General features: G+C 32.0%; 3 pseudogenes; all 3 read left to right on the forward strand.

The window, feature by feature from the left end:
- Window positions 1-1,758: 1,758 nt before the first annotated feature.
- On the forward strand, window positions 1,759-1,892 carry LOC145241810 (U2 spliceosomal RNA; annotated as a pseudogene).
- Window positions 1,893-15,750: 13,858 nt separating this feature from the next.
- On the forward strand, window positions 15,751-15,884 carry LOC145241811 (U2 spliceosomal RNA; annotated as a pseudogene).
- A 7,715-nt stretch (window positions 15,885-23,599) lies between these two features.
- LOC145241812 (U2 spliceosomal RNA) lies at window positions 23,600-23,733 on the forward strand (annotated as a pseudogene).
- Window positions 23,734-24,189: the final 456 nt, after the last annotated feature.

Below are 24,189 nucleotides of genomic sequence, written 5' to 3' on the forward strand. Positions count from 1 at the left end.
ACATTCTCACTTTTATAGATATAATAGATAGATTATGCTAGATATATTTCCTTATGTCTGAATACCCTATATACAAATTATCAAATCTGTAGATACAAAATTTGTTGAGTATATAGGTTGAGAATTGTTCTCTCTCTCTCTCTCACTCACTCACTCACTCACTCACTCACACACACACACACACATTCTACCTTTTATAGATATAATAGATTATGCTAGATATATTTCCATATGTCTGAATACCCTGTATACAAATTTTCAGATCTGTACATAAAAATTAGTTGAATATATAGGTTGAGAATTGTTCTCTCTCTCTCTCTTCTCTCTCTCTCTCTTTCACACACATTCTCACTTTTCTAGATATAATAGATAGATTATGCTAGATATATTTCCATATGTCTGAATACCCTATATACAAATTTTCTAATCGGTAGATAAAAAATTTGTTGAATATATAGGGTGAGAATTGTACTTACTCTCTCTCTCTCTCTCTCTCTCTCTCTCACGCACACATTCTCACTTTTATGGATATAATAGATAGATTATGCTGGATATATTTCCATATGTCTGAATACCCTATATACAAATGGTCAAATATGTAGATAACAAATTTATTGAATAGATAGGTTGAGAATTGTTCTCTCTCTCTCTCTCGCAACCTTACACACACAACCACACGCAAACATTCTGACTTTTATAGATATAATAGATCGATTATGCTAGATATATTTCCATATGTCTGAATACCCAATATACAAATTTTCAAATCTGTAGGTAAAAAATTTGTTGAATATATAGGTTGAGAATTGTTCTCTCTCTCTCACACACTCACATTCTCACTTTTATAGATATAATGTATAGATTATGCTAGATATATTTCTATATGTCTGAATACCCTATATACAAAGTTTAAAATCCGTAGATAAAAATACGTTGAGTATATAGGTTGAGAATTGTTCTCTCTCTCTCTTACGCACACACACACACACACACACACACACACATTTTCACTTTTATAGATATAATAGATAGATTATGCTAGATATATTTCCATATGTCTGAATACCCTATATACAAATTTTCAAATCTGTAGATAAAAAATGTATTGAATATATAGGTTGAGAATTGTTGTCTCTCTCTCTCTCTCTCTCTCTCTCTCTCTGGCTACCTCACACACACACACATTTTCACTTTTATAGATATAATAGATAGATTATGCTAGATATATTTCCATATGTCTGAATACCCTATATACAAACTTTCAAATCTGTAGATAAAAAATTTGTTGAGTATATAGGTTGAGAATTGTTCTCTCTCTCTCACACGAAACTGTGCGCTCGGCTTCTTCCCCCCCTTCCCACCCCAGATGCTTGGGAAACTGTGCACTGTTTTTGTTGGTTTTCAAGCTGCCTCTTCCCCCCCCCCACACACACACAGTTTAACAGTAGTAGGAGGTCAAGAGAAAGAGGGTGAGAGAGAGAGAAGAGTAAGTTGGTGAGAGAGAGAGAAAAGAGAAAGAGGGTGTTGGTTTTATATTTTTATTATCGTCTAATATTTTGAAAGCTGAATTTCTAATAAAATGTGCATCTATAGGAGATAATGCCTGGGAATGTGTTCCCCCCCACAGTTTAACAGTGGTGTGACGTCAAGAGAAAGAGGGTGAGAGAGAGGGAAGAGTAAGTGGGTGAGAGAGAGAAAGAGAGAGAAAAAAAAGAAAGACGGTGTTGGTTTTGTGAAAAAAGTTGTTATTTACAATTGTTCGCATTCTTGGCCTTTTGGTCAAGATCAAAGTGTAGTATCTGTTCTTCAGATGCTGCACTTCTATTTCTTGTTCTCTTTCGGTGGAGGAGAAATCCTCCACGACTGAGACAATTTTTATTTTTGTACCTTTTCTCCACGTTAAAAAACGACCCTGGTGTCTAACTCTGTCCCGTGGGGAGGCATAGTAAATAGGTACAATTGTTCGCCATTAGTGGATGTTGACGTCACCTCACGTGACATGACTAAGCGTTTTTTTTTTTTAGTATGAATAACATTTTTTGTTTTAATTATAAAGTCTACACTTAATTTTATAGAAAATGATGTATATATAATAGAAAAAAAAAATTACTGGTTTTGTTGGATTCAAGTGGATCCCCCCCCTCCAGTTTAAGAGATAGCAGGTCACGTGGTAATATACAAAATGGCTAGCGTAAATATAAAGATCGGTTTTTTTATCGACGAATATTTTGAAAGCTGAATTTTTTTTTATTCCTGTACATTTTTTCCTGATATTTTTCGTTAAAACTCTTGTATAAATACTATTTTTAACCAGTTAAATACGTTGGAGACATTGTCATGGAGTTTAATAATCTCTAGAACAAAGCAGAAGAGAAATTACAAAAGTATCGGTAAAACAAAGTGTTTGTTTACATTTGTTCGCCATTACTGGATGTTGACGTCACGTCACGTGACATGACTAAGCGTTTTTGGATTATGTAATATTAACATTAAAATGACAGGTTTTTTTTGGGGCCCCCCTAGGAGAGAAATGATCAGTTCACCCCCTTTTAATGGTCCGTTTGGTGTGGAATTTCGATATTTGTCATGCGGGTGATCAAGGTTCAATATGATACATAATTTGTCAACTTTGGTTGTGTCTGTCAAAAGTTTGAGCTGACGTCACGTCACGTGACACGTATTGAATAACGTTAAAATGACAGGTTTTTTGGGGGGCCCCCCTAGGAGAAAAACGATCAGTTGACCCCTTTCTACTGGTCCGTTTGACGTGAAATTTCGATATTTGTCATCCGGGTGATCAAGGTGCAATATGATACCAAATTTGTCAACTCTGGTTCCGTCTTTCAAAAGTTTTAGCGTTACAAACAAACATACATACATACATACATACATACATACACACCGATTTTTGCCTTTTATATATATAGACTAGCAGGGCTACCCGGCGTTGCTCGGGACCGTATAAACAAAGAAAAAACAAAAGCAGATATTGAACATATGTTTGATTCTTAGGGGAGAGGAATCTTTCATCTCTATGTATTATTTGTTTTATCTACCCTAGGACTGATATTGTTCATGTTTTATCCCTAGCATAGGTAATTTACAGCATGTATATGAAATTGTTTTACCTTAGGGAGAAGAGAACAGGTAATATACAACATAATGTGTCTATATTACATCCCTGGCAACGCCTAGAAACCAGCTAGAACATGTATTTCAGTCAATCTTTATTATATCCTGGGCTATGCCGGGAAACCAGCTAATCTCTTTTTAGTGACTTGACCACCAAAATACCTCCCTAAGTGTGTCCTTTCTTTTGAACTTATTAGATATAGGTATCTAGAAATGTGTGTGAAATTTTGTTGAATGCATTGTTCACTATGATTTTCTTATTGTTCTACACAATATCAACTGTAGCGAAATAACACAGTAAACTTAGTGTAGTGTTAGAATAAAGAGCAAAGGAAAAAATTAGAATCATATTTTGTAATTGCAAATCTAAATTTGCTAGCATGTACCAGTATTTGCCAGGTTGTGGACATTTGGAACTTATAACATATGTAGTGGCCTTTTCCTAGATACCTATTGCTAAAAATTATACTTTCATTTTGTTAGAAAAATCTCTCTTCAGATGCCCTGCATCATTCAAAATAAAAACAAATATTTTTATAATTGTTTCAGTATATTGCTACACAATGTGAAAGTTTTTAACGTTTGTAAAAAAAATCATGAATGTGCTTATATTGCAAAAAAGAAAATATCAGTGCACAGTATTGAAAGTGTTTGAGATTCAAAAGTCTGTAACATTTCTACTAACTTCATAAGATGTCATGTGAGAAACTGAATTGAATATCAAGACATTATCTGAAGCGTTTTTATTTTGGTGTAACATATGTGTTTACAGTGAACCTTAACTTTTAATAAACAGATTGGTATGCAATGACATAGGCTAAGAATCTTTAACAAAATATATATAAATTGGAAAAATGTGTGAACAAATGAAAAAAAAATGATCCGCTCCACTTGATGACATCAAGCACAGTAATATTTTAGTGAAGAAAATATGAAATTGATGTTCAGTGATTAGTTTGGATGAATGAGAAAATGTAATTGTTTGATGCATAAAAATAACTCAGTTGCTGTATTTGATATTAAGCAGCAAAATATAGTGATTTGAATATTTGGGAAAACATCAAACCAGATTATGTAAAAAGAAAAAAAAAGATGAAATTAGAAAATATATATTTTATGTTTATGAGTTCTGCCAATCAAAATTTTGTGGCAGAAATTGGGTGATTACCATGCAATTTTATTTTGGTAAAATTCTTAAATTATTAGAATGTTTATTATAATTTCTAATTAGTGACTTGTTATAATCAAAATCCGCCCTAAAGAGTGTCCTTTCTTTTATTAGGTATCAGAGTAGGTATCAAGATTTCTACTTCTATACAAATGTGATATTTCAGATCTGTACATAAAAAATTTGTTGAATATATAGGTTGAGAATTGTTCTGTGTCGCTCTCTCTCACACACACACGCATTCTCACTTTTATAGATATAATAGATAGATTACTCTAGATATATTTCCATATGTCTGAATACCCTATATACAAATTTTCAAATCTGTAGATAAAAAAATTTGTTGAGTATATAGGTTGAAAATTGTTCTCTCTCTCTCACACACACATTCTCAATTTTAGAGATATAATAGATAGATTATGCTAGATATATTTCCATATGTCTGAATACCCTATATACAAATTTTCTAATCTGTAGATCAAATATTTGTTGAATATATAGGTTGAAAATTGTTCTTACTCTCTCTCTCTCTCTCTCTCTGGCTACCTCACACACACATTCTAACTTTTATAGATATAATAGATAGATTATGCTAGATATATTTCCATATGTGTGAATACCCTATATACAAATTTTCTAATTTGTAGATAAAAAATTTGTAGAGTGCATAAGTTGAGAATTGTTCTCTCTATCTCTCACACACACACATTCTAACTTTTAAAGATATAATAGATTATGCTAGATATATTTCGATATTTCTGAATACCCTATATATAAAAATTTGTTGAATGTATCGGTTGAGAACTGTTCTCTCTCTCTCTCTCTCTCTCTCTCGCTCACACACACACACATTCTCACTTTTATAGATATAATAGAAAGATTATCCTAGATATATTTCTATTTGTATGAATACTCTATATACACATTTTAAAATCTGTAGATAAAGAATTTGTTGAGTATATGGGTTGAGAATTGTTCTCTCTCTCTCTCTCTCTCACACACACACACACACACATTCTCACTTTTATAGATATAATAGATTATGCTAGATATATTTCCATATGTCTGAATACCCTATATACAAATTTTCAAATCTGTAGATAAAAAATTTGTTGAGTATATACGTTGAGAATTGTTCTCTCTCTCTCTATCACACACATTCTCACTTTTATAGATATAATAGACAGATTATGCCAGATATATTGAAATATGTCTGAATGCCCAATATACAAATTTTGAAATCTGTAGATAAAAAATTTGTTGTATACATAGGTTGACAATTGTCCTCTCTCTCACACACACACACATTCTCACTTTTATACATATAATAGATAGATTATGCTAGATATATTTCTATATGTCTGAACACCCTATATACAAATGTTCAAATCTGTGGATAAAAAATTTGTTGAATGTATAGGTTGAGAATTTTTATCTCTCTCTTTTTCTCTCTCTCTCTCTCGCTATCTCACACACACGCATTCTCACTTTCATAGATAAAATAGATAGATTATGCTAGATATATTTCCATATGTCTGAATACCCTATATACAAAGTTTCAAATCTGTAGATAAAAAATTTGTTGAATATATAGGTTTAGAATTGTTCTCTCTCTCTCTCTCACACACACATTCTAACTTTTGTAGTTATAATAGATAGATTATGCTAGATATATTTCCATATGTCTGAATACCCTATATACAAATTTTCTAAACTGTAGGTAAAAAATTTGTTGAGTATGTAGGTTAAGAATTGTTCTCTCTCTCTCTCTCACACACACACACACACAAGTTCTCACTTTTATAGATATAATAGATAGATTATGCTAGATATATTTCTATATGTCTGCCTACCCTATATACAAATTTCCAAATCTGTGCCCAAAAATGTGTGGAATATATAGGTTGAGAATTGTTCTCTCTCTCTCTCTCTCTCTCTCTCTCTCACACATATTCTCACTTTTATAGGTTATATAGGTTGAGAATTTTTTGCTCTTTCCATCACTCACATTCACACTTTTATAGATATAATACATAGATTATGCCAGATATATTTACATATGTCTGAATACCCAATATACACATTTTCAAATCTGTAGATAAAAAATTAGTTGAATATATAGGTTGAGAATTGTTCTCTCTCTCTCTCTTTCTCTCTCTCTCACACACACATTCTCACTTTTATAGATATAATAGATAGATTATGCTAGATATATTTCCATACGTCTGAATACCCTATATCCAAATTTTCTAATATGTAGATAAAAAATTTGTTGAATATATAGGGTGAGAATTTTCCTTCCTCTCTTTCTCTCTCTCTCTTTCTCACACACACAAGCTGAAAATTGTTCTCTCTCTCTCTCTCTGACTCTCTCTCTCTCTCTCACACACACACACATGGTCATTTTATAGATATAATAGATAGGTTATGCTAGATATATTTCTATATGTCTGAATACCCTATATACAAATTTTTAAATCTGTAGATAAAAAATTTGTTGAGTATATAGGTTGAGAATTGTTCTTTCTCTCTCTCTCACACACACATTCTCACTTTTATAGATATAATAGATTATGCTAGATATATTTCCAAATGTCTGAATACCCTATATACAAATTTTCAAATCTGTAAAGATAGAATTTGTTGAATATATAGGTTGAGAATTGTTCTCTCTCTCTCTCTCTTTCACACACATTCTCACTTTTATAGATATAATAGATAGATTATGCTAGATATATTTCCTTATGTCTGAATACCCTATATACAAATTATCAAATCTGTAGATACAAAATTTGTTGAGTATATAGGTTGAGAATTGTTCTCTCTCTCTCTCTCTCACTCACTCACTCACTCACTCACTCACACACACACACACACACACATTCTACCTTTTATAGATATAATAGATTATGCTAGATATATTTCCATATGTCTGAATACCCTGTATACAAATTTTCAGATCTGTACATAAAAATTAGTTGAATATATAGGTTGAGAATTGTTCTCTCTCTCTCTCTTCTCTCTCTCTCTTTCACACACATTCTCACTTTTCTAGATATAATAGATAGATTATGCTAGATATATTTCCATATGTCTGAATACCCTATATACAAATTTTCTAATCGGTAGATAAAAAATTTGTTGAATATATAGGGTGAGAATTGTACTTACTCTCTCTCTCTCTCTCTCTCTCACGCACACATTCTCACTTTTATGGATATAATAGATAGATTATGCTGGATATATTTCCATATGTCTGAATACCCTATATACAAATGGTCAAATATGTAGATAACAAATTTATTGAATAGATAGGTTGAGAATTGTTCTCTCTCTCTCTCTCGCAACCTTACACACACAACCACACGCAAACATTCTGACTTTTATAGATATAATAGATCGATTATGCTAGATATATTTCCATATGTCTGAATACCCAATATACAAATTTTCAAATCTGTAGGTAAAAAATTTGTTGAATATATAGGTTGAGAATTGTTCTCTCTCTCTCACACACTCACATTCTCACTTTTATAGATATAATGTATAGATTATGCTAGATATATTTCTATATGTCTGAATACCCTATATACAAAGTTTAAAATCCGTAGATAAAAATACGTTGAGTATATAGGTTGAGAATTGTTCTCTCTCTCTCTTACGCACACACACACACACACACACACATTTTCACTTTTATAGATATAATAGATAGATTATGCTAGATATATTTCCATATGTCTGAATACCCTATATACAAATTTTCAAATCTGTAGATAAAAAATGTATTGAATATATAGGTTGAGAATTGTTGTCTCTCTCTCTCTCTCTCTCTCTCTCTCTCTCTGGCTACCTCACACACACACACATTTTCACTTTTATAGATATAATAGATAGATTATGCTAGATATATTTCCATATGTCTGAATACCCTATATACAAACTTTCAAATCTGTAGATAAAAAATTTGTTGAGTATATAGGTTGAGAATTGTTCTCTCTCTCTCACACGAAACTGTGCGCTCGGCTTCTTCCCCCCCTTCCCACCCCAGATGCTTGGGAAACTGTGCACTGTTTTTGTTGGTTTTCAAGCTGCCTCTTCCCCCCCCCACACACACACAGTTTAACAGTAGAAGGAGGTCAAGAGAAAGAGGGTGAGAGAGAGAGAAGAGTAAGTTGGTGAGAGAGAGAGAAAAGAGAAAGAGGGTGTTGGTTTTATATTTTTATTATCGTCTAATATTTTGAAAGCTGAATTTCTAATAAAATGTGCATCTATAGGAGATAATGCCTGGGAATGTGTTCCCCCCCCACAGTTTAACAGTGGTGTGACGTCAAGAGAAAGAGGGTGAGAGAGAGGGAAGAGTAAGTGGGTGAGAGAGAGAAAGAGAGAGAAAAAAAAGAAAGATGGTGTTGGTTTTGTGAAAAAAGTTGTTATTTACAATTGTTCGCATTCTTGGCCTTTTGGTCAAGATCAAAGTGTAGTATCTTTTCTTCAGATGCTGCACTTCTATTTCTTGTTCTCTTTCGGTGGAGGAGAAATCCTCCACGACTGAGACAATTTTTATTTTTGTACCTTTTCTCCACGTTAAAAAACGACCCTGGTGTCTAACTCTGTCCCGTGGGGAGGCATAGTAAATAGGTACAATTGTTCGCCATTAGTGGATGTTGACGTCACCTCACGTGACATGACTAAGCGTTTTTTTTTTTTAGTATGAATAACATTTTTTGTTTTAATTATAAAGTCTACACTTAATTTTATAGAAAATGATGTATATATAATAGAAAAAAAAATTACTGGTTTTGTTGGATTCAAGTGGATCCCCCCCCTCCAGTTTAAGAGATAGCAGGTCACGTGGTAATATACAAAATGGCTAGCGTAAATATAAAGATCGGTTTTTTTATCGACGAATATTTTGAAAGCTGAATTTTTTTTTATTCCTGTACATTTTTTCCTGATATTTTTCGTTAAAACTCTTGTATAAATACTATTTTTAACCAGTTAAATACGTTGGAGACATTGTCATGGAGTTTAATAATCTCTAGAACAAAGCAGAAGAGAAATTACAAAAGTATCGGTAAAACAAAGTGTTTGTTTACATTTGTTCGCCATTACTGGATGTTGACGTCACGTCACGTGACATGACTAAGCGTTTTTGGATTATGTAATATTAACATTAAAATGACAGGTTTTTTTTGGGGCCCCCCTAGGAGAGAAATGATCAGTTCACCCCCTTTTAATGGTCCGTTTGGTGTGGAATTTCGATATTTGTCATGCGGGTGATCAAGGTTCAATATGATACATAATTTGTCAACTTTGGTTGTGTCTGTCAAAAGTTTGAGCTGACGTCACGTCACGTGACACGTATTGAATAACGTTAAAATGACAGGTTTTTTTGGGGGCCCCCCTAGGAGAAAAACGATCAGTTGACCCCTTTCTACTGGTCCGTTTGACGTGAAATTTCGATATTTGTCATCCGGGTGATCAAGGTGCAATATGATACCAAATTTGTCAACTCTGGTTCCGTCTTTCAAAAGTTTTAGCGTTACAAACAAACATACATACATACATACATACATACATACACACCGATTTTTGCCTTTTATATATATAGACTAGCAGGGCTACCCGGCGTTGCTCGGGACCGTATAAACAAAGAAAAAACAAAAGCAGATATTGAACATATGTTTGATTCTTAGGGGAGAGGAATCTTTCATCTCTATGTATTATTTGTTTTATCTACCCTAGGACTGATATTGTTCATGTTTTATCCCTAGCATAGGTAATTTACAGCATGTATATGAAATTGTTTTACCTTAGGGAGAAGAGAACAGGTAATATACAACATAATGTGTCTATATTACATCCCTGGCAACGCCTAGAAACCAGCTAGAACATGTATTTCAGTCAATCTTTATTATATCCTGGGCTATGCCGGGAAACCAGCTAATCTCTTTTTAGTGACTTGACCACCAAAATACCTCCCTAAGTGTGTCCTTTCTTTTGAACTTATTAGATATAGGTATCTAGAAATGTGTGTGAAATTTGTTGAATGCATTGTTCACTATGATTTTCTTATTGTTCTACACAATATCAACTGTAGCGAAATAACACAGTAAACTTAGTGTAGTGTTAGAATAAAGAGCAAAGGAAAAAATTAGAATCATATTTTGTAATTGCAAATCTAAATTTGCTAGCATGTACCAGTATTTGCCAGGTTGTGGAAATTTGGAACTTATAACATATGTAGTGGCCTTTTCCTAGATACCTATTGCTAAAAATTATACTTTCATTTTGTTAGAAAAATCTCTCTTCAGATGCCCTGCATCATTCAAAATAAAAACAAATATTTTTATAATTGTTTCAGTATATTGCTACACAATGTGAAAGTTTTTAACGTTTGTAAAAAAAATCATGAATGTGCTTATATTGCAAAAAAGAAAATATCAGTGCACAGTATTGAAAGTGTTTGAGATTCAAAAGTCTGTAACATTTCTACTAACTTCATAAGATGTCATGTGAGAAACTGAATTGAATATCAAGACATTATCTGAAGCGTTTTTATTTTGGTGTAACATATGTGTTTACAGTGAACCTTAACTTTTAATAAACAGATTGGTATGCAATGACATAGGCTAAGAATCTTTAAAATATATATAAAGTGGAAAAATGTGTGAACAAATGAAAAAAAAATGATCCGCTCCACTTGATGACATCAAGCACAGTAATATTTTAGTGAAGAAAATATGAAATTGATGTTCAGTGATTAGTTTGGATGAATGAGAAAATGTAATTGTTTGATGCATAAAAATAACTCAGTTGCTGTATTTGATATTAAGCAGCAAAATATAGTGATTTGAATATTTGGGAAAACATCAAACCAGATTATGTAAAAAGAAAAAAAAAAGATGAAATTAGAAAATATATATTTTATGTTTATGAGTTCTGCCAATCAAAATTTTGTGGCAGAAATTGGGTGATTACCATGCAATTTTATTTTGGTAAAATTCTTAAATTATTAGAATGTTTATTATAATTTCTAATTAGTGACTTGTTATAATCAAAATCCGCCCTAAAGAGTGTCCTTTCTTTTATTAGGTATCAGAGTAGGTATCAAGATTTCTACTTCTATACAAATGTGATATTTCAGATCTGTACATAAAAAATTTGTTGAATATATAGGTTGAGAATTGTTCTGTGTCGCTCTCTCTCACACACACACGCATTCTCACTTTTATAGATATAATAGATAGATTACTCTAGATATATTTCCATATGTCTGAATACCCTATATACAAATTTTCAAATCTGTAGATAAAAAAATTTGTTGAGTATATAGGTTGAAAATTGTTCTCTCTCTCTCACACACACATTCTCAATTTTAGAGATATAATAGATAGATTATGCTAGATATATTTCCATATGTCTGAATACCCTATATACAAATTTTCTAATCTGTAGATCAAATATTTGTTGAATATATAGGTTGAAAATTGTTCTTACTCTCTCTCTCTCTCTCTCTGGCTACCTCACACACACATTCTAACTTTTATAGATATAATAGATAGATTATGCTAGATATATTTCCATATGTGTGAATACCCTATATACAAATTTTCTAATTTGTAGATAAAAAATTTGTAGAGTGCATAGGTTGAGAATTGTTCTCTCTATCTCTCACACACACACATTCTAACTTTTAAAGATATAATAGATTATGCTAGATATATTTCGATATTTCTGAATACCCTATATATAAAAATTTGTTGAATGTATAGGTTGAGAACTGTTCTCTCTCTCTCTCTCTCTCGCTCACACACACACACATTCTCACTTTTATAGATATAATAGAAAGATTATCCTAGATATATTTCTATTTGTATGAATACTCTATATACACATTTTAAAATCTGTAGATAAAGAATTTGTTGAGTATATCGGTTGAGAATTGTTCTCTCTCTCTCTCTCTCTCACACACACACACACACACATTCTCACTTTTATAGATATAATAGATTATGCTAGATATATTTCCATATGTCTGAATACCCTATATACAAATTTTCAAATCTGTAGATAAAAAATTTGTTGAGTATATAGGTTGAGAATTGTTCTCTCTCTCTCTATCACACACATTCTCACTTTTATAGATATAATAGACAGATTATGCCAGATATATTAAAATATGTCTGAATGCCCAATATACAAATTTTGAAATCTGTAGATAAAAAATTTGTTGTATACATAGGTTGACAATTGTCCTCTCTCTCACACACACACACATTCTCACTTTTATACATATAATAGATAGATTATGCTAGATATATTTCTATATGTCTGAACACCCTATATACAAATGTTCAAATCTGTGGATAAAAAATTTGTTGAATGTATAGGTTGAGAATTTTTATCTCTCTCTTTTTCTCTCTCTCTCTCTCGCTATCTCACACACACGCATTCTCACTTTTATAGATAAAATAGATAGATTATGCTAGATATATTTCCATATGTCTGAATACCCTATATACAAAGTTTCAAATCTGTAGATAAAAAATTTGTTGAATATATAGGTTTAGAATTGTTCTCTCTCTCTCTCACACACACATTGTAACTTTTGTAGTTATAATAGATAGATTATGCTAGATATATTTCCATATGTCTGAATACCCTATATACAAATTTTCTAAACTGTAGGTAAAAAATTTGTTGAGTATGTAGGTTAAGAATTGTTCTCTCTCTCTCTCACACACACACACACACACAAGTTCTCACTTTTATAGATATAATAGATAGATTATGCTAGATATATTTCTATATGTCTGCCTACCCTATATACAAATTTCCAAATCTGTGCCCAAAAATGTGTGGAATATATAGGTTGAGAATTGTTCTCTCTCTCTCTCTCTCACACATATTCTCACTTTTATAGGTTATATAGGTTGAGAATTTTTTGCTCTTTCCATCACTCACATTCACACTTTTATAGATATAATACATAGATTATGCCAGATATATTTACATATGTCTGAATACCCAATATACACATTTTCAAATCTGTAGATAAAAAATTAGTTGAATATATAGGTTGAGAATTGTTCTCTCTCTCTCTCTTTCTCTCTCTCTCACACACACATTCTCACTTTTATAGATATAATAGATAGATTATGCTAGATATATTTCCATACGTCTGAATACCCTATATCCAAATTTTCTAATATGTAGATAAAAAATTTGTTGAATATATAGGGTGAGAATTTTCCTTCCTCTCTTTCTCTCTCTCTCTTTCTCACACACACACAAGCTGAAAATTGTTCTCTCTCTCTCTCTCTGACTCTCTCTCTCTCTCACACACACACACACATGGTCATTTTATAGATATAATAGATAGGTTATGCTAGATATATTTCTATATGTCTGAATACCCTATATACAAATTTTTAAATCTGTAGATAAAAAATTTGTTGAGTATATAGGTTGAGAATTGTTCTTTCTCTCTCTCTCACACACACATTCTCACTTTTATAGATATAATAGATTATGCTAGATATATTTCCAAATGTCTGAATACCCTATATACAAATTTTCAAATCTGTAAAGATAGAATTTGTTGAATATATAGGTTGAGAATTGTTCTCTCTCTCTCTCTTTCACACACATTCTCACTTTTATAGATATAATAGATAGATTATGCTAGATATATTTCCTTATGTCTGAATACCCTATATACAAATTATCAAATCTGTAGATACAAAATTTGTTGAGTATATAGGTTGAGAATTGTTCTCTCTCTCTCTCTCTCTCTCACTCACTCACTCACTCACTCACTCACACACACACACACACACACACATTCTACCTTTTATAGATATAATAGATTATGCTAGATATATTTCCATATGTCTGAATACCCTGTATACAAATTTTCAGATCTGTACATAAAAATTAGTTGAATATATAGGTTGAGAATTGTTCTCTCTCTCTCTCTTCTCTCTCTCTCTCTTTCACACACATTCTCACTTTTCTAGATATAATAGATAGATTATGCTAGATATATTTCCATATGTCTGAATACCCTATATACAAATTTTCTAATCGGTAGATAAAAAATTTGTTGAATATATAGGGTGAGAATTGTACTTACTCTCTCTCTCTCTCTCTCTCTCTCTCTCTCTCTCACGCACACATTCTCACTTTTATGGATATAATAGATAGATTATGCTGGATATATTTCCATATGTCTGAATACCCTATATACAAATGGTCAAATCTGTAGATAACAAATTTATTGAATAGATAGGTTGAGAATTGTTCTCTCTCTCTCTCTCGCAACCTTACACACACAACCACACGCAAACATTCTGACTTTTATAGATATAATAGATCGATTATGCTAGATATATTTCCATATGTCTGAATACCCAATATACAAATTTTCAAATCTGTAGGTAAAAAATTTGTTGAATATATAGGTTGAGAATTGTTCTCTCTCTCTCACACACTCACATTCTCACTTTTATAGATATAATGTATAGATTATGCTAGATATATTTCTATATGTCTGAATACCCTATATACAAAGTTTAAAATCCGTAGATAAAAATACGTTGAGTATATAGGTTGAGAATTGTTCTCTCTCTCTTACGCACACACACACACACACACACACACACACACACACACACACACATTTTCACTTTTATAGATATAATAGATAGATTATGCTAGATATATTTCCATATGTCTGAATACCCTATATACAAATTTTCAAATCTGTAGATAAAAAATGTATTGAATATATAGGTTGAGAATTGTTGTCTCTCTCTCTCTCTCTCTCTCTCTCTCTCTCTCTCTCTGGCTACCTCACACACACACACATTTTCACTTTTATAGATATAATAGATAGATTATGCTAGATATATTTCCATATGTCTGAATACCCTATATACAAACTTTCAAATCTGTAGATAAAAAATTTGTTGAGTATATAGGTTGAGAATTGTTCTCTCTCTCTCACACGAAACTGTGCGCTCGGCTTCTTCCCCCCCTTCCCACCCCAAATGCTTGGGAAACTGTGCACTGTTTTTGTTGGTTTTCAAGCTGCCTCTTCCCCCCCCCCACACACACACAGTTTAACAGTAGTAGGAGGTCAAGAGAAAGAGGGTGAGAGAGAGAGAAGAGTAAGTTGGTGAGAGAGAGAGAAAAGAGAAAGAGGGTGTTGGTTTTATATTTTTATTATCGTCTAATATTTTGAAAGCTGAATTTCTAATAAAATGTGCATCTATAGGAGATAATGCCTGGGAATGTGTTCCTCCCCCCCACAGTTTAACAGTGGTGTGACGTCAAGAGAAAGAGGGTGAGAGAGAGGGAAGAGTAAGTGGGTGAGAGAGAGAAAGAGAGAGAAAAAAAAAGAAAGACGGTGTTGGTTTTGTGAAAAAAGTTGTTATTTACAATTGTTCGCATTCTTGGCCTTTTGGTCAAGATCAAAGTGTAGTATCTGTTCTTCAGATGCTGCACTTCTATTTCTTGTTCTCTTTCGGTGGAGGAGAAATCCTCCACGACTGAGACAATTTTTATTTTTGTACCTTTTCTCCACGTTAAAAAACGACCCTGGTGTCTAACTCTGTCCCGTGGGGAGGCATAGTAAATAGGTACAATTGTTCGCCATTAGTGGATGTTGACGTCACGTCACGTGACATGACTAAGCGGTTTTTTTTTTTAGTATGAATAACATTTTTTGTTTTAATTATAAAGTCTACACTTAATTTTATAGAAAATGATGTATATATAATAGAAAAAAAAAATTACTGGTTTTGTTGGATTCAAGTGGATCCCCCCCTCCAGTTTAAGAGATAGCAGGTCACGTGGTAATATACAAAATGGCTAGCGTAAATATAAAGATCGGTTTTTTTATCGACGAATATTTTGAAAGCTGAATTTTTTTTTATTCCTGTACATTTTTTCCTGATATTTTTCGTTAAAACTCTTGTATAAATACTATTTTTAACCAGTTAAATACGTTGGAGACATTGTCATGGAGTTTAATAATCTCTAGAACAAAGCAGAAGAGAAATTACAAAAGTATCGGTAAAACAAAGTGTTTGTTTACATTTGTTCGCCATTACTGGATGTTGACGTCACGTCACGTGACATGACTAAGCGTTTTTGGATTATGTAATATTAACATTAAAATGACAGGTTTTTTTGGGGGCCCCCCTAGGAGAGAAATGATCAGTTCACCCCCTTTTAATGGTCCGTTTGGTGTGGAATTTCGATATTTGTCATGCGGGTGATCAAGGTTCAATATGATACATAATTTGTCAACTTTGGTTGTGTCTGTCAAAAGTTTGAGCTGACGTCACGTCACGTGACACGTATTGAATAACGTTAAAATGACAGGTTTTTTGGGGGGCCCCCCTAGGAGAAAAACGATCAGTTGACCCCTTTCTACTGGTCCGTTTGACGTGAAATTTCGATATTTGTCATCCGGGTGATCAAGGTGCAATATGATACCAAATTTGTCAACTCTGGTTCCGTCTTTCAAAAGTTTTAGCGTTACAAACAAACATACATACATACATACATACATACACACCGATTTTTGCCTTTTATATATATAGACTAGCAGGGCTACCCGGCGTTGCTCGGGACCGTATAAACAATGAAAAAACAAAAGCAGATATTGAACATATGTTTGATTCTTAGGGGAGAGGAATCTTTCATCTCTATGTATTATTTGTTTTATCTACCCTAGGACTGATATTGTTCATGTTTTATCCCTAGCATAGGTAATTTACAGCATGTATATGAAATTGTTTTACCTTAGGGAGAAGAGAACAGGTAATATACAACATAATGTGTCTATATTACATCCCTGGCAACGCCTAGAAACCAGCTAGAACATGTATTTCAGTCAATCTTTATTATATCCTGGGCTATGCGGGGAAACCAGCTAATCTCTTTTTAGTGACTTGACCACCAAAATACCTCCCTAAGTGTGTCCTTTCTTTTGAACTTATTAGATATAGGTATCTAGAAATGTGTGTGAAATTTGTTGAATGCATTGTTCACTATGATTTTCTTATTGTTCTACACAATATCAACTGTAGCGAAATAACACAGTAAACTTAGTGTAGTGTTAGAATAAAGAGCAAAGGAAAAAATTAGAATCATATTTTGTAATTGCAAATCTAAATTTGCTAGCATGTACCAGTATTTGCCAGGTTGTGGAAATTTGGAACTTATAACATATGTAGTGGCCTTTTCCTAGATACCTATTGCTAAAAATTATACTTTCATTTTGTTAGAAAAATCTCTCTTCAGATGCCCTGCATCATTCAAAATAAAAACAAATATTTTTATAATTGTTTCAGTATATTGCTACACAATGTGAAAGTTTTTAACGTTTGTAAAAAAAATCATGAATGTGCTTATATTGCAAAAAAGAAAATATCAGTGCACAGTATTGAAAGTGTTTGAGATTCAAAAGTCTGTAACATTTCTACTAACTTCATAAGATGTCATGTGAGAAACTGAATTGAATATCAAGACATTATCTGAAGCGTTTTTATTTTGGTGTAACATATGTGTTTACAGTGAACCTTAACTTTTAATAAACAGATTGGTATGCAATGACATAGGCTAAGAATCTTTAAAATATATATAAAGTGGAAAAATGTGTGAACAAATGAAAAAAAAATGATCCGCTCCACTTGATGACATCAAGCACAGTAATATTTTAGTGAAGAAAATATGAAATTGATGTTCAGTGATTAGTTTGGATGAATGAGAAAATGTAATTGTTTGATGCATAAAAATAACTCAGTTGCTGTATTTGATATTAAGCAGCAAAATATAGTGATTTGAATATTTGGGAAAACATCAAACCAGATTATGTAAAAAGAAAAAAAAAAGATGAAATTAGAAAATATATATTTTATGTTTATGAGTTCTGCCAATCAAAATTTTGTGGCAGAAATTGGGTGATTACCATGCAATTTTATTTTGGTAAAATTCTTAAATTATTAGAATGTTTATTATAATTTCTAATTAGTGACTTGTTATAATCAAAATCCGCCCTAAAGAGTGTCCTTTCTTTTATTAGGTATCAGAGTAGGTATCAAGATTTCTACTTCTATACAAATGTGATATTTCAGATCTGTACATAAAAAATTTGTTGAATATATAGGTTGAGAATTGTTCTGTGTCGCTCTCTCTCACACACACACGCATTCTCACTTTTATAGATATAATAGATAGATTACTCTAGATATATTTCCATATGTCTGAATACCCTATATACAAATTTTCAAATCTGTAGATAAAAAAATTTGTTGAGTATATAGGTTGAAAATTGTTCTCTCTCTCTCTCTCACACACACATTCTCAATTTTAGAGATATAATAGATAGATTATGCTAGATATATTTCCATATGTCTGAATACCCTATATACAAATTTTCTAATCTGTAGATCAAATATTTGTTGAATATATAGGTTGAAAATTGTTCTTACTCTCTCTCTCTCTCTCTCTCTCTGGCTACCTCACACACACATTCTAACTTTTATAGATATAATAGATAGATTATGCTAGATATATTTCCATATGTGTGAATACCCTATATACAAATTTTCTAATTTGTAGATAAAAAATTTGTAGAGTGCATAGGTTGAGAATTGTTCTCTCTATCTCTCACACACACATTCTAACTTTTAAAGATATAATAGATTATGCTAGATATATTTCGATATTTCTGAATACCCTATATATAAAAATTTGTTGAATGTATAGGTTGAGAACTGTTCTCTCTCTCTCTCTCTCTCTCTCTCTCGCTCACACACACACACATTCTCACTTTTATAGATATAATAGAAAGATTATCCTAGATATATTTCTATTTGTATGAATACTCTATATACAAATTTTAAAATCTGTAGATAAAGAATTTGTTGAGTATATGGGTTGAGAATTGTTCTCTCTCTCTCTCTCTCTCTCTCTCACACACACACACATTCTCACTTTTATAGATATAATAGATTATGCTAGATATATTTCCATATGTCTGAATACCCTATATACAAATTTTCAAATCTGTAGATAAAAAATTTGTTGAGTATATAGGTTGAGAATTGTTCTCTCTCTCTCTATCACACACATTCTCACTTTTATAGATATAATAGACAGATTATGCCAGATATATTGAAATATGTCTGAATGCCCAATATACAAATTTTGAAATCTGTAGATAAAAAATTTGTTGTATACATAGGTTGACAATTGTCCTCTCTCTCACACACACACACATTCTCACTTTTATACATATAATAGATAGATTATGCTTGATATATTTCTATATGTCTGAACACCCTATATACAAATGTTCAAATCTGTGGATAAAAAATTTGTTGAATGTATAGGTTGAGAATTTTTATCTCTCTCTTTTTCTCTCTCTCTCTCTCGCTATCTCACACACACGCATTCTCACTTTTATAGATAAAATAGATAGATTATGCTAGATATATTTCCATATGTCTGAATACCCTATATACAAAGTTTCAAATCTGTAGATAAAAAATTTGTTGAATATATAGGTTTAGAATTGTTCTCTCTCTCTCTCTCACACACACATTCTAACTTTTGTAGTTATAATAGATAGATTATGCTAGATATATTTCCATATGTCTGAATACCCTATATACAAATTTTCTAAACTGTAGGTAAAAAATTTGTTGAGTATGTAGGTTAAGAATTGTTCTCTCTCTCTCTCTCACACACACACACACACACACAAGTTCTCACTTTTATAGATATAATAGATAGATTATGCTAGATATATTTCTATATGTCTGCCTACCCTATATACAAATTTCCAAATCTGTGCCCAAAAATGTGTGGAATATATAGGTTGAGAATTGTTCTCTCTCTCTCTCTCTCTCACACACATATTCTCACTTTTATAGGTTATATAGGTTGTGAATTTTTTGCTCTTTCCATCACTCACATTCACACTTTTATAGATATAATACATAGATTATGCCAGATATATTTACATATGTCTGAATACCCAATATACACATTTTCAAATCTGTAGATAAAAAATTAGTTGAATATATAGGTTGAGAATTGTTCTCTCTCTCTCTCTTTCTCTCTCTCTCACACACACATTCTCACTTTTATAGATATAATAGATAGATTATGCTAGATATATTTCCATACGTCTGAATACCCTATATCCAAATTTTCTAATATGTAGATAAAAAATTTGTTGAATATATAGGGTGAGAATTTTCCTTCCTCTCTTTCTCTCTCTCTCTTTCTCACACACACACAAGCTGAAAATTGTTCTCTCTCTCTCTGACTCTCTCTCTCTCTCTCACACACACACACATGGTCATTTTATAGATATAATAGATAGGTTATGCTAGATATATTTCTATATGTCTGAATACCCTATATACAAATTTATAAATCTTTAGATAAAAAATTTGTTGAGTATATAGGTTGAGAATTGTTCTTTCTCTCTCTCTCACACACACATTCTCACTTTTATAGATATAATAGATTATGCTAGATATATTTCCAAATGTCTGAATACCCTATATACAAATTTTCAAATCTGTAAAGATAGAATTTGTTGAATATATAGGTTGAGAATTGTTCTCTCTCTCTCTCTTTCACACACATTCTCACTTTTATAGATATAATAGATAGATTATGCTAGATATATTTCCTTATGTCTGAATACCCTATATACAAATTATCAAATCTGTAGATACAAAATTTGTTGAGTATATAGGTTGAGAATTGTTCTCTCTCTCTCTCACTCACTCACTCACTCACTCACTCACACACACACACACACATTCTACCTTTTATAGATATAATAGATTATGCTAGATATATTTCCATATGTCTGAATACCCTGTATACAAATTTTCAGATCTGTACATAAAAATTAGTTGAATATATAGGTTGAGAATTGTTCTCTCTCTCTCTCTTCTCTCTCTCTCTTTCACACACATTCTCACTTTTCTAGATATAATAGATAGATTATGCTAGATATATTTCCATATGTCTGAATACCCTATATACAAATTTTCTAATCGGTAGATAAAAAATTTGTTGAATATATAGGGTGAGAATTGTACTTACTCTCTTTCTCTCTCTCTCTTTCTCACACACACACAAGCTGAAAATTGTTCTCTCTCTCTCTGACTCTCTCTCTCTCTCTCACACACACACACATGGTCATTTTATAGATATAATAGATAGGTTATGCTAGATATATTTCTATATGTCTGAATACCCTATATACAAATTTTTAAATCTGTAGATAAAAAATTTGTTGAGTATATAGGTTGAGAATTGTTCTTTCTCTCTCTCTCTCACACACACATTCTCACTTTTATAGATATAATAGATTATGCTAGATATATTTCCAAATGTCTGAATACCCTATATACAAATTTTCAAATCTGTAAAGATAGAATTTGTTGAATATATAGGTTGAGAATTGTTCTCTCTCTCTCTCTTTCACACACATTCTCACTTTTATAGATATAATAGATAGATTATGCTAGATATATTTCCTTATGTCTGAATACCCTATATACAAATTATCAAATCTGTAGATACAAAATTTGTTGAGTATATAGGTTGAGAATTGTTCTCTCTCTCTCTCTCTCTCACTCACTCACTCACTCACTCACACACACACACACACATTCTACCTTTTATAGATATAATAGATTATGCTAGATATATTTCCATATGTCTGAATACCCTGTATACAAATTTTCAGATCTGTACATAAAAATTAGTTGAATATATAGGTTGAGAATTGTTCTCTCTCTCTCTCTTCTCTCTCTCTCTTTCACACACATTCTCACTTTTCTAGATGTAATAGATAGATTATGCTAGATATATTTCCATATGTCTGAATACCCTATATACAAATTTTCTAATCGGTAGATAAAAAATTTGTTGAATATATAGGGTGAGAATTGTACTTACTCTCTCTCTCTCTCTCTCTCTCTCTCTCTCTCTCTCTCTCTCTCACGCACACATTCTCACTTTTATGGATATAATAGATAGATTATGCTGGATATATTTCCATATGTCTGAATACCCTATATACAAATGGTCAAATCTGTAGATAACAAATTTATTGAATAGATAGGTTGAGAATTGTTCTCTCTCTCTCTCTCTCGCAACCTTACACACACAACCACACGCAAACATTCTGACTTTTATAGATATAATAGATCGATTATGCTAGATATATTTCCATATGTCTGAATACCCAATATACAAATTTTCAAATCTGTAGGTAAAAAATTTGTTGAATATATAGGTTGAGAATTGTTCTCTCTCTCTCACACACTCACATTCTCACTTTTATAGATATAATGTATAGATTATGCTAGATATATTTCTATATGTCTGAATACCCTATATACAAAGTTTAAAATCCGTAGATAAAAATACGTTGAGTATATAGGTTGAGAATTGTTCTCTCTCTCTCTTACGCACACACACACACACACACACACATTTTCACTTTTATAGATATAATAGATAGATTATGCTAGATATATTTCCATATGTCTGAATACCCTATATACAAATTTTCAAATCTGTAGATAAAAAATGTATTGAATATATAGGTTGAGAATTGTTGTCTCTCTCTCTCTCTCTCTCTCTCTCTCTCTCTCTCTCTGGCTACCTCACACACACACACACATTTTCACTTTTATAGATATAATAGATAGATTATGCTAGATATATTTCCATATGTCTGAATACCCTATATACAAACTTTCAAATCTGTAGATAAAAAATTTGTTGAGTATATAGGTTGAGAATTGTTCTCTCTCTCTCACACGAAACTGTGCGCTCGGCTTCTTCCCCCCCTTCCCACCCCAAATGCTTGGGAAACTGTGCACTGTTTTTGTTGGTTTTCAAGCTGCCTCTTCCCCCCCCACACACACAGTTTAACAGTAGTAGGAGGTCAAGAGAAAGAGGGTGAGAGAGAGAGAAGAGTAAGTTGGTGAGAGAGAGAGAAAAGAGAAAGAGGGTGTTGGTTTTATATTTTTATTATCGTCTAATATTTTGAAAGCTGAATTTCTAATAAAATGTGCATCTATAGGAGATAATGCCTGGGAATGTGTTCCTCCCCCCCACAGTTTAACAGTGGTGTGACGTCAAGAGAAAGAGGGTGAGAGAGAGGGAAGAGTAAGTGGGTGAGAGAGAGAAAAAAAAGAAAGACGGTGTTGGTTTTGTGAAAAAAGTTGTTATTTACAATTGTTCGCATTCTTGGCCTTTTGGTCAAGATCAAAGTGTAGTATCTGTTCTTCAGATGCTGCACTTCTATTTCTTGTTCTCTTTCGGTGGAGGAGAAATCCTCCACGACTGAGACAATTTTTATTTTTGTACCTTTTCTCCACGTTAAAAAACGACCCTGGTGTCTAACTCTGTCCCGTGGGGAGGCATAGTAAATAGGTACAATTGTTCGCCATTAGTGGATGTTGACGTCACGTCACGTGACATGACTAAGCGTTTTTTTTTTTTAGTATGAATAACATTTTTTGTTATAATTATAAAGTCTACACTTAATTTTATAGAAAATGATGTATATATAATAGAAAAAAAAATTACTGGTTTTGTTGGATTCAAGTGGATCCCCCCCCCTCCAGTTTAAGAGATAGCAGGTCACGTGGTAATATACAAAATGGCTAGCGTAAATATAAAGATCGGTTTTTTTATCGACGAATATTTTGAAAGCTGAATTTTTTTTTATTCCTGTACATTTTTTCCTGATATTTTTCGTTAAAACTCTTGTATAAATACTATTTTTAACCAGTTAATTACGTTGGAGACATTGTCATGGAGTTTAA

The sequence above is a fragment of the Euprymna scolopes genome, chromosome 20 (genome assembly GCF_053919585.1).
Source record: "Euprymna scolopes isolate OS-2025 chromosome 20, ASM5391958v1, whole genome shotgun sequence".
Lineage (NCBI taxonomy): Eukaryota > Metazoa > Mollusca > Cephalopoda > Sepiida > Sepiolidae > Euprymna > Euprymna scolopes.